The sequence below is a fragment of the Moschus berezovskii genome, chromosome 9 (genome assembly GCF_049115385.1).
Source record: "Moschus berezovskii isolate FMDL1 chromosome 9, NW_MosBer_1.0, whole genome shotgun sequence".
Classification (NCBI taxonomy): Eukaryota; Metazoa; Chordata; class Mammalia; order Artiodactyla; family Moschidae; genus Moschus; species Moschus berezovskii.
Window position 1 is genome coordinate 81,852,978 of NC_142468.1, and position 18,835 is coordinate 81,871,812.

Below are 18,835 nucleotides of genomic sequence, written 5' to 3' on the forward strand. Positions count from 1 at the left end.
GAAAGCTGGAGGCTCATGAAGAAGATGGACTTTGAGAACCATTCCAGTCATGACATGGCAGCATGGAGAGCCTGAGTGGTGGTGTCTGCTTTGTTGCTGGGGAGACTGACATTTTCTGTTGTATGTGAAAGTTTAAATTGTTTCTGCTGTGACTTTTCAGCCAGTGACTTCTTATTTATCTGAATTTTTTTATGGAAGTGGCAGTGAAAACTATTTTGGGTCCTCATTTTGGTAACTGTAACCCATATCATCTTGCTAAACTGATGTTTTGTACAATTACTAAACTGTATACATTTTGTTATACTTTCCCCCCGCCAGTTCCAGTAAATTATGAACAGGAAGTTAATACTGATAAGTGTAAGCAGTAACTATTTTTTTATTTGAATTAACTATAGGCCTGTCTGATATTTAGAAGCTTTTAAAAGACACTTACTCCTTGGAAGGAAAGTTATGACCAACCTTGATAGCATACTAAAAAGCAGAGACATTACTTTGCCAACCAAGGTCCGTCTAGTCAAGGCTATGGTTTTTCCCGTGGTCATGTATGGATGTGAGAGTTGGACTGTGAAGAAAGCTGATCGCCGAAGAATTAATGCTTTGGAACTGTGGTGTTGGAGAAGACTCTTGAGAGTCCCTTATACTGCAAGGAGATCCAACCAGTCCATTCTAAAGGAGATCAATCCTGGGTGTTCATTGGAAGGACTGAAGGATGCTAAAGCTGAAACTGCAATACTTCAGCCACCTCATGCGAAGAGTTGACTCACTGGAAAAGACTCTGATGCTAGGAAAGGTTGGGGGTGGGAGGAGAAGGGGACGACAGAGAATGAGATGGCTGGATGGCATCACCGACTCTGTGGACATGAGTTTGGGAACTCCAGGAGTTGGTGATGGACAACGTGCTGTGATTCATGGGGTCGCGGAAAGTCGGACACGACTGAGCGACTGAACTGAACTGAAAGTCTGGTCAGTGTGGTACCTCTAATGTGAATTGGTGTCCCAAGACCATTATCATTCTCCATAATCTTCTCCGACTCTGCAGGAGCTGCAGGCCAGTTTAATATGTGCATTAAGCCTATCTTTCTTATACTTTGAATTGTTCAGATTTATCATCTCAACTGGACTACTTTTGGATATTGGGGGTGTGACGGTTAGTTGAGAGGAAGAAGCCATAAAGATTGGACAGCCAAAACCAAATGGCCATTGCAGGAGTGCACATAAGCTGTTCCAGCTGAGTACAGCTTAATATAGCTGAGGTAGGCCTCTTCAAAAGCTGATTCCCGTTTACTCGTGATTTCTGCCATAGTTAAACAGGTGCGTATGAATCCCTAAGAACCAAGCCCAGATATTTGAAAATCATTTTGAATTTTTCTCCCAGGGTGACTTGTCCAGTTGGCCCCCTCGAAAGAGCAGCAGGCTGGGCAGCAGACAGGGAAGGGATTTCATCTCCTTACTGCTTGGCTGATTGGATGAGCAGTTAGATGCCTGTGGCAGCACAGGTTTTCCTTGTCTCAGAGGCTGGCGAATTAAATCCCAAGAGAACTTCTCACATTGAAGGGTCTGAGCTCAAACAAGAGGCCACAGAACAGCAAAACCTCAATACAAATCTGCTGGGAACAGAAGACTTAAGTAAAAGCAGTACATTTACTTACAGGAATTTTTAAGACCAAAGTTTCTCAAACTGTCCTCTTTATATTCGGACATGACTTGAATTTGTTAAGAAAGAACTTTGCCCAGTTAGGAAAAAATAATAGAAAACTTCTATACTGTAAGCCAAAAGAAGATAGCAAGTGATTTAGTTTATATTTCAGCAGATTCCCTTCTCATTGTGATGTGCATCGAACTCCTGCCTCATCACACACACATATATGCTTTTTGTTCTTTTCCTCCTGAGCAAGTTGGGAAGCTGCTGAGGGAGGCGTGGCCCCTCTCAGGCTGTGTGGCCCTTTCAGACAGTTGTTCTCTAAGGCCAGGGGAAACCTGGCACCTCCAGCTGGGGTTGGGGTGGAATCAGGTGGAGTTACATGGTAGGTGCCTTCAACCTGACCCCCTTGGTCTGGCGTGGGGCCGGGACTCTGGCAGATCTTTCTCCTGTTGCTGCTGCTCTAATAGTCCTGGATTTCAGTCTCAGGGTCATGGTATTATTGTGAACAAGTTGTATGAGAAACTTGTCTCTATCCAGAAGTGCACAGTTAGCAGACTCCCACGGAGAGGCCAAGTGGTGCTTAATATTAAAGACAATTAGAATTAATCTTAAAAAAAGAATCCTGGAGATACAGCCAACTAGAAACTAGTATGTTATTTGGCTTTGTGCCTCCCACCAGAGATCCCTCCCCACCCCACCCCAAATCACCCGAGTTCTGTACACTCAGAGAATGGTATGACTGCCCCAGAAAAAGGCATTTTGGGCCCCCATCCCCCTCACTTTCCTTCCTTTTGGTCTCTGCTCTCTCTCCCAAAGGGCCAAATAAGACAGTAGAGGACTAAAAGGGAAACACCATCCACCTCTCAAGAGGTTTGCAGGGATAGCACTCCCCACTCACTCCTTTCACCTCCCCCACCTTCCAGCCCCCGAGTTTGACTGCCTTGCCCTTGAACTTCCCAGGATGGTGGCACTGGAGTAAGACCACCCAGGGGCAAGGAGCGGATCATTCCACCAACCGTTCGACCGGTTAATTCTGAAGCCAGATGGTCATGAGCCTAAAGGCGGGAGGGCCCTGTGCCAATTGCTAGCATGAAGCACACAGGCACCTTGTGTGTACTGTCAAAGAAACTTGGCGGGAAAGCATCAGGATGGGAATCCAAAAGAGAAGACTACAGTCACCTAGCCTGTGTTGCCTCCTTTGCTTTCCTGTCACTTGAAACTGAGCTTCCCTGACAGCTCAGTTGGTAAAGAATCCGCCTGCAATGCAGGAGACCCCGCTTCAATTCCTGGCTCAGAAAGATCCACTGGAGAAGGGATAGGCTACCCACTCCAGTATTCCTGGGCTTCCCTTGTGGCTCAGCTGGTAAATGATCCGCCCACAATGCGGGAGACCTGGGTTTGATCCCTGGGTTGCGAAGATCCCCTGGAGAAGGGAAAGGCTACCCACTCCAGTATTCTGGCCTGGAGAAGTCCATGGACTCTATAGTCCATGGGGTCGCGAAGAGTTGGACACGACTGAGCGACTTTCACTTCACTTGAAATGGAAAACAGGATTTAGTGGATGAGGTGGGAGGGACAGGGAAGGGAGCAAGTCTGTCTCAGTCGCCACTGTAAAATCAGCTGGGATTGTATGTGAGAACCTGGACAATGTAAAGCAAACCCGGAGTATTGTTAGCCCTAAATGATGTGCGACGGCAGGACATCTCTCCCCAGCTGTCTCCTTGCCTGGGGGGTCACAAAGATCAACACTGGTACCCCACCTCCCTGCCCATTTCACCATGGGGACAAGGGCTTAGCCTCAGGCTCTTCTGATCTAGGGTATGACCGGTGAACAACCTACCTCATTCCGAAACCTTGATTGCTCTTAGTAGGAAAGTCAAGTCAGGTCTGTATGAGCAGCCCACTCACCTCTGGCTGTGGCTCAGTCGGCAAATCTGGATGCTCTCACCCATACAGCATAACCCTCGGTAAGTAGCCAAAGCTTGAAGCTGGTTTGCTGGTACAGCCTGGATAATTAACAATTTTAAATGGATAGCTACTGAGGAAAGGTCCATCTTTAACTTGCTTTTAGGACAGTACCTACTCAGGCCAGTAGAATCCAAACCTTGAACAAACTTGAGCATTCTACTCCATTAGGGAAAACAAAACTAAAATGATAAAAACATGCACAAATAAAAGTTGAAATTTTTTGTTTCATTTCAGTGGTAAATCTCGCCAACATTTCCCCCCAGACCAAGGTCTCTTGAAGACAGGGACCATGTCTTCTCCTGTAATTTAGTACAGTACCGTAAGTTTAAAGGTCCTTTATTGTTGAATGACTTGACACAATAAACTTTTAATTAGGACTTATTCAAAAGGGAAAAATATAAGTTACAATAGGAAGAGAACAGCAGTGTTGAGGGAGCTGGGGGTTCCACTCGTGGCCCTGCCACTAACTAGCTGTGAAACCTTGGTTCCTTGGCTTCGTGTTTCCCTCAGTTTTGTTGTTCAGTCACTAAGTCAACACTACCGGCTCTGCTACCCCACAGACTTCCCTTCTGCATGCCAGCCTTCCCTGGCCTTCATCTCCTGGAGTTTCCCCAAACTCAAGTCCATTGAGTCAGTGATGCCAACCATCTCATCCTCTCTTGTCCCCTTCTCCTGCCCTCAATCTTTCCCTGCATCAGAATCGTTGCCAGTGAGTCGGCTCTTTGCATCAGGTGGCTGAAGTATTGGAGCTTCCGCTTCAGCATCAGTCCTTCCAACGAATATTTAGGATTGATTTCCTTTAGGGTTGACTGGCTTGATCTCCTTGCTGTCCAAAGGACTCTCAAGAGTCTTCTCCAGCACCAGTTTGAAAGCATCAATTCTTTGGCATTCAGCCTTCTTTATAGTCCAACTCATATCTGTACATGACTACTGGAAAAATCTTGGATTTGCTGGCTTCTAAGGCCTTATCTGGGCTTGCCTGGTGGATCAGATGGTAAAGAATCTGCCTGCAATGCACAGGACCTGATTCGGTCCCTGGGTCAGGAAGATTCCCTGGAGAAGGGAATGGCAACCCACTCCGGTATTTCTGCCTGGAGAATTCTATGGACAGAGGAGCCTGGCTGGCTATAGCCCATGGGTCACAAAGAGTTGGACACGACTGAGTGACTAACATTTTCACTTTTTTTTTCAAGGCCTATATTCCAGAAAATGCTTTTATTTACTCTCTCCTCATGTATATGTCGGAGAAGGCAATGGCGAGCCACTCCAGTACTCTTGCCTAGAAAACCCCATGGACGGAGGATCCTGGTAGGCTGCAGTCCGTGGGGTCACTACTAGTCGGACACGACTGAGCGACTTCACTTTCACTTATCACTTTCACACATTGGAGAAGGAAATGGCAACCCACTCCAGTGTTCTTGCCTGGAGAATCCCAGGGACGGGGGAGCCTGGTGGGCTGCCGTCTATGGGGTCGCACAGAGTCGGACACGACTGAAGCGACTTAGCAGCAGCAGCAGCATGTATGAGTCAGTTGGGCTGATAAGCTAGTCTAGCGTACTAGTAGAGCTGCTAGAATACTACAACAGCAATGTCACAGTAGTTACATAACCCACCTACCAGACTTAATTCCAGGAATGTGGACTCAGTCCTGGAGATAAAGGCATTGTTGAAACACTGAGCTTCAGATATTCAAGGCATTAGGTTTCCTAGGTGGCAATAGCGGTAAAGAACCCACCTGCAATGCAGGAGATGCAGGAGACCTGGGTTCAACCCTGGGTCGGGAAGATCCCCTGGAGGAGGGCATGGCAACCCACTCCAGTATTCTTGCCTGGAGAATCCCATGGACAGAGGAGCCCAGTGGCTACAGTCCATGGGGTCGCAAAGAGCTGGACACGACTGAAGTGACTTAGCGTGCACATTCAAGGCATTAGGTATGAATGGATTACTTGATCAGCAGAAAAGAGATCACAAAGGAGACTCTCATCGCTACTAATTCTCCAGCTCTAAGTGCTTCCCCCTTCCCTTACAAACACAGCAGTGAGTGCTGGGCATCTCGAGGCACTATCACTTCCATATTACTGACATAACTGTCACTATTTCTGACATTAGCATGAGGAGTATATACAAGTAAAAACATCAATAATGGTTGACTTATTCTATATCCAAATCAGGAACCAAGTCCCACTGATTTTTCTTAGATATGTAACAATAATGCCCAAGAAGGCTCTCATTGCTCCCCCTGCTGGCAAAAAGAAGATCAAGCTACTTCACAGAGCAAAGTTTTCCACGAACAGCCTCTCTGTAGTTCTCTCCCTTCCCAAACACATCCTGTGGGCTAAACCCCAGATAAACCGAGTGACTTACCATTTAACTCAAAGCCCCAAATGTTTGTGTCCTTTTTGTCATGTCGTGTCTTACTCAGCTTCATGCCTTCAGCACTCAAAAGACAGTATGTAGGCACATATTTGTGGCTGACCAAATTGTTCCTTACATTTGCACAGTGCTGTAGAGTTCAAAGCATTTTGAATACATTATCTCACTCTTCCCCAAACAATTCTGCAGTGTAGGTGATTTCATATTATTTTATAGAAGAGAAAAAATAGGTGTAGAGACATTGAAATGACTTGGCAAGATCAAATCATTCCAAGCGAGAGACCAAGAAAATCTCTGGTCTTCTGGCCTCTAAATTTCATTCCCTTTCAGTATGTTGAAAACATGGTATCCAGAAATGTGGGGAGAAATTCACTTAGAAGGAACAGAAAAATCTATTGAATGTTAGGAATGAAAAAGACAAAGTCACAAGCCACAAATTAATTAAATTCAAATAACTGGCAGAGTAGAACAGCTGTCTTACTAATTTCCTGCTATTGCCACGCATGGAAGTTGAACTTGTTAAAACACATCAACAATCCAGGTCCCATTTACGTTTTGAGGACGCAACTGAAAACCGAGAATCAAAGACTTTCACACACCTCAAATGTGGTTAAGTCTACCGTGAATGCACTTTATTAAAACGCTCTTGATTACAAAGCCTATTTCCTTTTAGTGTAGATACATTTATAAAAAGCTTGCTTATGACAAAAATGCAGGCTACATGTGGTTTGTATATGTTCCCAGTCCTAGAACACTGCATGATATGTAGCAGGTGCTCAATGAACATTTACACTGCAACCTGTTTTCAGTGCTCTCTATCGACACTGCTGAAACAGTTGGATGTTGACTACATCTTGATTTAGCTACCATACAAGGATTCCCTGCTGCCGGGCCCAAGTCCCACTTAGGTCTCTCAATCACAAGGAGTAGAGACATTAAAGAATTAGTCAACTGACTAGGTGTGGATCCAAAGCATGTTTTAGTCACTACCTCGGTGGTCATTTTGCAGTAGGCTGGCCACGAAAGTGACAGCTATGTTGGATCTCATCATTGGGCTGAAAAATCCAAGATTAAAATATTCTCCTTGGGCTTGTTTATGGTGATCTTTCATCCGTCCAAAGTAGAAGACAGGAAGGAAGTTGAGGTGCTGATGGTCAAATTTAAACTTTAAGACAAAATTTATATATCTAGCAGGGTTTTGTAACACAGGTATTGTAGCTTTGTGAAGCTGATACTGAAATGTGGTGTTAAGACCTTTACCCCAAAGTTCTAGTCTTCAAGCTGTCAGCTATTCTGTCAAGCACTATATTATATGTATTAAATATTAACATATAAGACACTAAAAAGTAGAGCCTAATGAAGACTTGAGAGTTTGAGTTACTCAGTGGGCCTGGAACCCTGGCCCATTTTCTTATCTTTTCGAGTGGTACCACCACCTACCATCACCACCACCCACTGCCACCCAGTGGGTTGTAACGGGAGAAGTTGGATAAAATGTGGGCAAGGTGTGTGGCACATGTGATGGAGACATTTGATGGAGATATTTGGCAATTCAAAGGCTGAGCGGTAAAATCTTGGTTGGGAATCTTGAGCAATTTCAAACATCTTTAAGATTTGCTCTAGCACTAAACTCATAGAATTCTTTAGAGGAGAACAAGAAGGCCACACAAAATAGTTTATGATATTGTTTAAGGCTATTCAAAGTGTACAGACATAGATGGTTCATAAAATTTTTATGGGAAGACAATGCAAATCCTAACAATGTGAGAATCCTGTGGTGTAGATCGAAATAATGACAAGAAAATCTGGGCAATGCTATGAAAACAATTGGAAATAGCTAGTTAGAACTATACCACATTTCCAAGTTATATTCCAAAGTCAAGCCTAAGGCAAAAACTGAACAAAACTAGAACTGCTCTTGAAAAACATGCCATGAAGACAATACTATTTGTCAATAAACGCAAACACAACAGCCAGATTTTCTCTCTGCCAACCCACGAGATTCTGTAGTTGGTTGTATCTGCGGTCATACTGTTTGGATGGTATGTCTCTTTGAACATCAAGAGAGAAATATGCTCAGTGCCTTTCAGTATGGAGGGAATCAAAGACAAGGTGAACTGCAAAGGCACAAATCTCATCTCACGGTGCTTTGAGGGTGTAAATTTCTTGAGTATAACAAGTGGAGCTGGTTGTATTATTTAAATAAATGAGTAACGATTTATTTATGATTAAGTGCATACAGCTAAGTTTTATGTGTGTATGACTGGCACTGTTTTCATTTTAGAAACAACCAACTACATATGGCTCCATTTTTTAGCAACTGAAAAAAAAAAACACAAACATCAAATTTCTGAACCAGGGTCCATAACTGAAAAATCTCATTTAGAATTGTAACCTACTCAGTTCAGTTCAGTTCAGTTGCTCAGTCGTGTCCGACTCTCCGCGACCCCATGAATCACAGCACGCCAGGCCTCCCTGTCCATCACCAACTCCCAGAGTTCACTCAAACTCATGTCCACAGAGTCGGTGATGCCATCCAGCCATCTCATTCTCTGTCGTCCCCTTCTCCTCTCGCCCCCAATCCCTCCCAGCAACAGAGTCTTTTCCAGTGAGTCAACTCTTCGCATGAGGTGGCCAAAGTATCGGAGTTTCAGCTTTAGCATCACTCCTTCCAAAGAACACCCAGGACTGATCTCCTCTAGAATGGACTGGTTGGATCTCCGTGCAGTCCAAGGGACTCTCAAGAGTCTTCTCCAGCACCACAGTTCAAAAGCATCAATTTTTCGGTGATCAGCTTTCTTCACAGTCCAACTCTCACATCCATACATGACCACTGGAAAAACTATAGCCTTGACTAGACGGACCTTGGTTGGCAAAGTAATGTCTCTGCTTTTTAATATACTATCTAGGTTGGTCATAACTTTCCTTCCAAGGAGTAAGTGTCTTTTAATTTCATGGCTGCAATCAGCATCTGCAGTGATTTTGGAGCCCCCCCAAAATAAAGTCTGACAGTTTCCCCATCTATTTCCCATGAAGTGATGGGACCAGATGCCATGATCTTTGTTTTCTGAATGTTGAGCTTCAAGCCAACCTTTTCACTCTCCTCTTTCACTTTCATCAAGAGGCTTTTGAGTTCCTCTTCACTTTCTGCCATAAGGGTGGTGTCATCTGCATATCTGAGGTTATTGATATTTCTCCCAGCAATCTTGATTCCAGCTTGTGCTTCTTCCAGCCCAGTGTTCCTCATGATATACTCTGCATATAAGTTAAATAAGCAGGGTGACAATATACAACCTTGACGTACTCCTTTTTCTATTTGGAACGAGTCCGTTGTTCCATGTCCAGTTCTAACTGTTGCTTCCTGACCTGCATACAGGTTTCTCAAGAGGCAGGTCAGGTGGTCTGGTATTCCCATCTCTTTCGGAATTTTCCAGTTTATTGTGATCCACACAGTCAAAGGCTTTGGCATAGTCAATGAAGCAGAAATAGATGTTTTTCTGGAAATCTCTTGCTTTCTCCATGATCCAGCAGATGTTGGCAATTTGACCTCTGGTGCCTCTGCCTTTTCTAAAACCTGCTTGAATATCTGGAAGTTCACGGTTCACATATTGTTGAAGCCTGGTTACGAGAACTTTGAGCATGACTTTACTAGTGTGTAAGATGAGTGCAATTGTGCGGTAGTTTGAGCATTCTTTGGCACTGCCTTTCTTTGGGATTGGAATGAAGACTGACCTTTTCCAGTCCTGTGGCCACTGCTGAGTTTTCCACATTTGCTGGCATATTGAGTGCAGCACTTTCACAGCATCATCTTTCAAGATTTGAAATAGCTCAACTGGAATTCCATCACTTCCACTAGCTTTGTCCATAGTGATGCTTTCTAAGGCCCACTTGACTTCACATTCCAAGATGTCTGGCTCTAGGTCAGTGATCACGTTATTGTGATCTTGGTCGTGAAGATCTTTTTTGTAAAATTCTTCTGTGTATTCTTGCCACCTCTTCTTAATCTCTTCTGCTTCTGTTAGGTCCATACCATTTCTATCCTTTATCGAACCCATCTTTGCATGAAATGTTCCCTTGGTATCTCTAATGTTCTTGAAGAGATCTCGAGTCTTTCCCATTCTATTGTTTTCCTCTATTTCTTTGCACTGATCACTGAGTGCAAAGTGAAATGCTAAGTGAAAGACCTATAAGACCTTTTAGAACTAACACCAAAAAAAGATGTCCTTTTCATTATAGGGGACTGAAATGCAAAAGTAGAAAGTCAAGAAACACCTGGAGTAACAGGCAAATTTGGCCTTGGAGCACGGAATGAAACAGGGCAAAGGCTAATAAAGTTTTGCCAAGAGAACGCACTGGTCATAGCAAACATCCTCTTCCAATAACACGAGAAGACTCTACACATGGACATCACCAGATGGCCAAGACCGAAGTCAGATTGATTATATTCTTTGTAGCCAAAGATGGAGAAGCTCTATACAGTCAGCAAAAACAAGACCGGGAGCTGACTGTGGCTCAGATCATGAACTCCTTATTGCCAAATTGAGACTTAACCTGAAGAAAGTGGGAAAACCACTAGACCTCTCAGGTATGACCTAAATCAAATCTCTTACGATTATACAGTGGAAGTGACAAATAAGATTCAAGGGATTAGATTTGATAGAGTGCCTGAAAAACTATGGACGGAGGTTTGTGATATTGTACAGGAGGCAGGGATCAAGACCATCTCCAAGAACAGAAATGCAAAAAGGCAAAATGGTTGTCTGAGGAGGTCTTACAAATAGCTGAGAAAAGAAGAGAAGCGAAAGGCAAAGGAGAAAAGGAAGGATATACCCATCTGAATGCAGAGTTTCAAAGAACAGCGAAGAGATAAGAAAGCTTTCACTTAGCACTTCACTTTGCACTCAGTGATCAGTGCAAAGAAATAGAGGAAAACAACAGAATGGGAAAGACTCGAGATCTCTTCAAGAAAATTAGATACATCAAGGAAACATTTCATGCAAAGATGGGCTCGATAAAGGATAGAAATGGTATGGACCTAACAGAAGCAGAAGAGATTAAGAAGAGGTGGCAAGAATACACAGAAGAATTTTACAAAAAAGATCTTCACGACCAAGATCACAATAACGTGATCACTGACCTAGAGCCAGACATCTTGGAATGTGAAGTCAAGTGGGCCTTAGAAAGCATCACTATGGACAAAGCTAGTGGAAGTGATGGAATTCCAGTTGAGCTATTTCAAATCTTGAAAGATGATGCTGTGAAAGTGCTGCACTCAATATGCCAGCAAATGTGGAAAACTCAGCAGTGGCCACAGGACTGGAAAAGGTCAGTCTTCATTCCAATCCCAAAGAAAGGCAGTGCCAAAGAATGCTCAAACTACCGCACAATTGCACTCATCTCACGTTAGCAAAGTAATGCTCAAAATTCTTGTAACCAGGCTTCAGCAATATGTGAACCGTGAACTTCCAGATGTTCAAGCTGAATTTAGAAAAGGCAGAGGAACCAGAGATCAAATTGCCAACATCTGTTGGATCATGGAAAAAGCAAGAGGTTCCAGAAAAACATCTACTTTTGCTTCATTGACTACACCAAAGCCTTTGATTGTGTGGATCATAAAAACTGTGGAAAATTCTGAAAGAGATCGGAATACCAGACCACCTGACCTGCCTCCTGAGAAACCTGTATGCAGGTCAGCAAGCAACAGTTAGAACTGGACATGGAACAACAGACTGGTTCCAGATAGTAAAAGCAGTATGTCAAGGCTGTATATTGTCACCCTGCTTATTTAACTTATATGCAGAGTACATCATGAGGAATGCTGGGCTGGAAGAAGCACAAGCTGGAATCAAGATTGCTGGGAGAAATATCAATAACCTCAGATATGCAGATGACACCACCCTTATGGCAGAAAGTGAAGAGGAACTAAAGAGCCTCTTGATGAAAGTGAAAGAGAGCGAAGAAGCTGGTTAAAGCTCAACATTCAGAAAACGAAGACCATGGCATCTGGTCCCATCATTTCATGGTAATAGATGGGTAAACAATGGAAGCGGTGAGAGACTTTCTTTTCATAGGCTCCAAAATCACTGCAGATGGTGACTGCAAGTGAAATCAGAAGATACTTGCTCCTTGGAAGAAAAGCCATGACCAACGTAGACAGCATATTAAAAAGCAGAGAGGGAGAAGATGTTTCAATGAATGTTGAATCCCAGTCTGTATCTACTAAGACTCATTTCCTGACTGGATCTTTGCTGTTATGTGGTATTAATATGGGGTTTAGTTGAGTTCTTGAAGAGAGCCCTAGGTTTGTTTCTGAAGCTTGTCTCAGTGATCTATCTCTGGATGAAGATCAGATGCCTCATGACCTGCAACCAGGACTGAAAAAGACATAATTTAAGGGACCGTCTCCAACCTGGATGGAAAGACTTTTTTACACTACACCAGGATGAGAAGACGATGACATTAGAGGTAGACAGCTTGCCCAAGATGCTGGACCTGATTCGTATGATCATTTATAACGTTTTCTTGACTTCTTAGACCTCTGCCTATAAATCAAATGCTTTTCTACCATAGGCCTGATCCTATGCTAGTTTTAGAAATTAATGCAATTGTCGGGTTTGTAGACATGTAAAAGCTCATTCTGCTTATACAAAAACTGTTAGACTTGTGCCATCCTAATGTCCTGAAACCATGGCAACAGTCTGCTTTTAAACTGGAAAATCAAAAACAATAGATGGAAATCAGAGTCAGGGCTATGAGAAATCCAAGATGGCTGCTTGGCTTTTCCCAGCTCCCTGACAAACCTCATTTTTATTGGGTTAAAGCCTTCCTGGCTACAGGGTTAATGCCTCCATAATGGAAAATCACGGAATATTAAGTTTTGTAAAATTGTTAAATTAAGTTTCTAGGTTTGTTAATTAAGGTCTAGTGTTTACTAAGACTACAGTTCCTTGTTACGTGATACTGCTAAAAGATTTAATTAAGTTATTAAAAAAAGAAGAAGAAGACACTCTAGGTTAGTTTCTAAGGCTTATCTCAGTAACCAATCTTCAGATAAAGGTCAGATGCTCCATAATGTACAACCAGGAGATTAACACCAGGCTATAGTCATTTAACAAATGAAGTCAGGTGACTTGGGGTATACCAGGCTTTATCTAATAAAAGTTCTTGGCTTATAATTCTTATTTTACTAATAAAAAAAAAAAGCAGAGACATTACTTTGCCAACAAAGGTCTGACTAGTCAAAGCTGTGGTTTTTCCAGTAGTCATGAATGGATGTGAAAGTTGGGACAATAAAGAAGGCTGAGCACTGAAGAATTGATGCTTTTGAACTGTGGTGTTGGAGAAGACTCTCGTGAGTCCCTTGGTCTGCAAGGAGATCCAACCAGTCCATCCTAAAGGAAATCAGTCCTGAATATTCATCGGAAGGACTGATGTTGAAGCTGAAACTCCAATACTTTGGCCACCTGATGGGAAGAACTGACTCATTTGAAAGACCTGATGTTGGGAAAGACTGAGGGCAGGAGACGGGGACAACAGAGGATGAGATGGCTGGATGGCATCACCGACTAAATGGACATGGGTTTGGGTAAACTCTGCGACTTGGTGATGGACAGGGAGGCCTGGCATGCTGCAGTCCATGAGGTCGCAAATAGTTGGACTCAACTGAGCAACCGAACATATATATATACACACATGTATATGCGTGTATACATAGTACATACATATACATACATACACATATATATGTGAAAAGATTCAAAGAATATTTACCTTTACTACATCCTATGTATTTGGGTCTATTCCATGCTGTTAAATTTTCTTTAGGTCACAACTCAGTAGTTTCCTTGATGCCCAACTGGGGTTACAACCTATAGTTTCAAGACCACTGAACTGAAGTATTTCAAGCTCTTAACTAACTGAGAATTATGTAGAATTATGTATGTCTGTACCTGGGGGTTAAGAAAAACAACCAAGCAAGCACATTTGTCCATAATATTTTAATACTTTTCCACTTTTAAATACTGGTTTTAATTTTGTGATTGTAACATGGAAGATCCAACTTTATTATTTTTAAAAACATCATCAGGATCATAAAGCTATTTAGAATAGTTACACTCTACACACTCCCAAGGTACGTAAAATGATTATGTTTTGAGTTTGCAGATGAACAATGACAATAATCGAAATACACTGTCTGTACAACTTCTGGATGAAATACTGGTGAGAAGTGTTTAACTGGACAACAACTAATAAGTTTAAAGATAACCAGCACGATTTCACAAGAGAACCAGCTCAGCCCAACTAAAGTTTTCTCAGTAGCAATGGACACTGATGTTGTAGAGGGGTACAAATCAGTTGATGAAACTGAAGAAATGGGAACCTCACTCCTCCTTTTCCTTCTTTTGTATTCTTACATCCCTCCCAGTCACCGCCCTCCTTGGTCTGGCTTCCCCTGTGGCTAACCCAAATCAAGAGCTGCTATGATACACCCTCTACCTCAAAATCAGGACTCCTGAAGCTCAAGTGAAACACTGTGCTCTCCTGAACTGCACAGTGGGACTCAGGGACAGAACCCCGCATCGTCACTGCTTCTCAGGTTTCTATCCCAGTACAAAAGAGCCGCCGAGTAGAGAAGAGTAAAATCATTTTTTTTTTTGGCTGGGGGAAGAGAAGTAGGAAATAACTGTAGATAAGAAAACATCATGTACATTCAACATGTTGGAATTAGCCACACAGAAATAATTCTAGAGGATCTGAATGTTGTCTAAAGGGCTAGTACCGCTCCAAATTTTGCTTTCTTTTAAACTTCTTTCATATTCCCTAACTCATTTTCTAAATCTGGTTGGGCAGGATTAACCCTAGTGAAGTTCCAGTGCAATTGTCTAAGGATAAAATCTTTTCTTTTCTTTTTTTAATACAAATATTTTTAGTGTAATCATTTTATTTACAGAATAAATTGCAAAAGTATATCATTAACATTTAGTGCAAATGCAACTAATGAAGATTTAGACACTGCTCTGTAAACTGTCCATACCTGTGTAAAATAAAGCTATCCAATTTAGTCATGATAGTTACCAGAAATGGCAAACAGAGAAACATTTATAGTGGGCATATAGAATATTTTTGAAGATTTCCATCAGTGGCTATGGTGAATAAACCTTCCCTCCCCAGCCCTCCCGTCCCAATTGCAGAACTGATTGTTAAATAAAATACACATCTGAGGTATAAATTTTTCCTTCTTAAACATCACGATATAAAATCTTAATGGTGATGTAGTAAACTGAGAAGATAATTGTTTTTATTTGCCTTAATGAGCTTTACCACCATATAGGCACTTCTCCACGTAGTCAAATTATGAACGCATTTTTCTGTAATAAGGCATATTCCATGCACATCATTTAGAGAAAGGTAAATTAAAAAATAGAAAAGATTTATGGAGCATGAAATCTGCGTGCATGTAATGTGAGCATATGCTTTATATGTATTTTTCTCTCTGTACAGAATAATAAATACCACTATATCTGATGCAAGTAATTAACTTCCAGGATTGTGTACATTAAGTGATCAGACTAATCCCATCATTAAGTTATCACCTTGCATTTATCATTAAGACTCCATTACCGTGTATGAAATATATACAGGACATGTTCCACGTGACATGACTTTCCACGTTATAAAATGGGTCTGGTTTCTGTGTTTCTATAGAGATGAACAAGTCAGCAAAGCATCTACAAAATGCCTCTGATTTATGTAAGCACACTTGTGTATAAACAAAATGAAGATTCTGAAGTGGGCAGTCATTTCTACTTCAACGAGTTCCATTCCCTGCCTCAACTCCACGTGTCAAGGTTTTCAAAGAGGCCTAAAACTAAAAAAGGTATTTTACATTTAACTTCTTACAGCAACTAAAGAATTTCAGTTCAAATCACACGGACTTCTTTTCTGCCCTGCTAAAGTTTCTGATCAAGAGGCAAACAGGAGTGATACCCACATTTTCTATGCCTATCTTGTAACATAGCTTTTAAACTGACCCAAATTAGAATGAACAAACATACGTTACTGAATACTAGAAATATTGAATCACATGTCAAACAGCAAGATTTGCTAGAACAATACCGTATGCCCTCTCACATGTGTCAGGAAAACATGAGCTCATTTTATTCTGACCGTTTTACCAGAAAGTAGTTTATACCTAGTAAGGTTGTACAGGTGTTTCTGTTTGGAGGCAGGCAGAACCAATTCAGGAATTACCAAATTGTGTTTGTAACAAACTGAAAAAAATCTGTAGCACACAGTACACAACTAAAAATACAATAGAAATATAAAGGTATCTGGAGAAAAAAATAAAGCTTTTCACTCTTCCTCCATCAGAACCAAGGTTCTTCATGGGAGTAAGACTATAGAAAAGGCGAAATCACACGTTATTGACAGCCCTCAGTTATTAAGAGACACTGTACATAACAACATGAATTATTATAGAAATCAGCAGCAACGAATTCTATGATTATACAAAGCAAAAAAGTCAAAAAATTCCAGACATAGACTTGACTGTAGGCCTAAAAAAAGAACCCCATCCAGGCATCTGGCGCACAGAAAGCACGTGCCCCACGTGCGTCCAACTTGTGTGCTTTTCTTCTGTGCAAGGAGCCTGACACAACTGAGGGTCTCAGGCCAAACCACAGGAAATTAAAAATTCTGAAAAAGTTTCCAAAAATTAAAGCATCAATTCCTAGTTGTGATTCAAAGTTGATATTTTTTTTTCTCTTTAGGAGCAAGCAAATAAAAATATAGCCATATACATGTAATTTTACATGTATTTATAGTTATATGCTGAGCAAGGAGATCTAGCAGAAGACAGCTAGTGTTAAGATGTTCAGCTTTGCTATTGCGGTATTTCTTCATTTTTGAACACAAGGCCAAGGTGTTGGGCCACATACAAGGCTATAGATCCTATGTTCCAGCTTAGAGCATTCAATTTTGTTTTTTAATTTTTTTCCTCCAACATGGAATGTCACACAGCCTTGCTTCAGTCACTGCAGGAAAGAAAATAACAAGTAAAACATTCAGTACTATATGACCACTAACAGCTGCAGGACTACCAGAACAGATTTTTCCTTCCTTCTGAATCCATGGCATGCACAGAATCTCTATTGAAGTTTTATATTTTAAGGATTTTTTGCCTTAAGGAATATAAAATTATTAACTTCACATATTTGAAACATATCATCAGAAAAGAAGGCGTAAGAAATCTTGTGAAGGCTAGAAAAAATTAAGAAAGACAATGTGCTACAAGAAGCGAAAAGGGAATCAAGCAGAGGTCTCTGGATCTGCACCCCACAGATTGGAACTTCCTGTGTCTTGTGTTCAATATAAACTGTGCTATACAGTATCAAGAATTTACTTAGGCTATGGGAAAGAGGCCTGCCTTATCTTAAGACATACCGTGTCAAATGAGTTTAAGAGTTCTAAGTTTTAATTACCTTTGGGCCTCACTAACTCTTTATGGAATTTCTCTAAAGATGATACACAGTATTGAAAGTTACTATTTCTCCACCATCAAACTAATAATGTTAGCTTTCCTAAGGTTTCGATGTTAGGATCCAGTTCACACATACATCTCCCAAAATTATTATGAAACAAACTGTTACTTCAGGGAAATGAAGATTTAATGTAGGTAAATGAAAATCTGATTTTCTGTCAGAAAGAAGCTCAAAGAGTCCAGTTCTGTCTTTACACACACACATACACAGTATAAGATATTCTAAAAATAGTGCATTTAGGTAGTACACTTATGCTTTAAGAGAATCCTTCAAAGGTCAGACTTTGTCCTAAACACTAACCATTTAAGACCAGAACCTGTTTAACATTTTCATGTACCTATTTTCCTGGGAAAAGCTACGTATCTGGGACTTCAATACAATAATCCCTGTGTTGGTGTGTGAAAGTAAATTAAGCCTTTTTTTTTTTTTTTCCTTAAAGAAGTAACACAGTATAAACAGAATCAGAAATCAGACTTAATTATAGAAGTAGTTCTCAACTGGATGCTAGAACTCATGTGTAACAATAGGACTATTAAATTTTTTTTTTTGGCCATGCCATGTGGCTTGTGAAATCTCAGTTCCCCGACCAGGGATTGAACCTGGGCCAGGGCAGTGAGAGCCTAGAATCCTAACCACTAGGCCAGCGGGGAACTCCCAAGAGGACTATAATTTAAATTGCACTGGGAGAATATTTCTCACCCATCGAGTTGGAAAAAATCAGAAAGGTTTATTTCCTACATTGTGTGAGTGTCAGAGAAATAGTACTCCCAACATGTTACTGTTGGTGAGATGGTAAATTAATACAACCTCTACAGAGGGTTACAAACGCACAAGACCTCTGAAGTGCCAGCAGTGTCACGGCTAGTAATTTACTCACAAACTAAATGACACAAGGATATGACTGCAATACTGTTTGCTCCAGCAAAAGCTAGAAGCGACTTTAACATCTGCAAGTGGAGAACTGGTTAGATAAATTTATGTGCATCCATACAAGGTGACTCTACACAGCCATAAAAAAAGAATAAAGAAGCTCTGCACCAATGTGGAAAGACCTTCAAGATAAAGCGTTAGAAAAGCAAGATGCAGAACCCACTTACAATATGCAGCCTTTTACCAATAACAATAAAGGTGTATGTGCGGCAGGAATACACTTGTACTTGCTTATTCAAGTAAAAATAAAACACGAAAAACGCAAGAAACTACTAGTAGCAGCTATACACTGTGGTATGTGGGGGTATGCGGTGAGGTGCAAAACTGGGCAATTAGGAAACGGGATAAATTTTACTGTGTATCTTTTCAAACTTTTGACTTC

General features: G+C 41.4%; 1 protein-coding gene across 3 annotated transcripts in view; it reads right to left on the bottom strand.

The window, feature by feature from the left end:
• Window positions 1-13,967: 13,967 nt before the first annotated feature.
• The window catches only part of CERT1 (ceramide transporter 1), a 134,892-nt gene continuing 130,024 nt past the window's right edge, over window positions 13,968-18,835 (bottom strand). For all 3 annotated transcript variants that reach the window (XM_088839877.1, XM_055436302.2, XM_055436301.2), the window contains one exon: window positions 13,968-17,016. The gene's annotated coding sequence lies outside the window, so the exon portion shown is untranslated. The remainder of the gene's footprint in view (window positions 17,017-18,835) is intronic.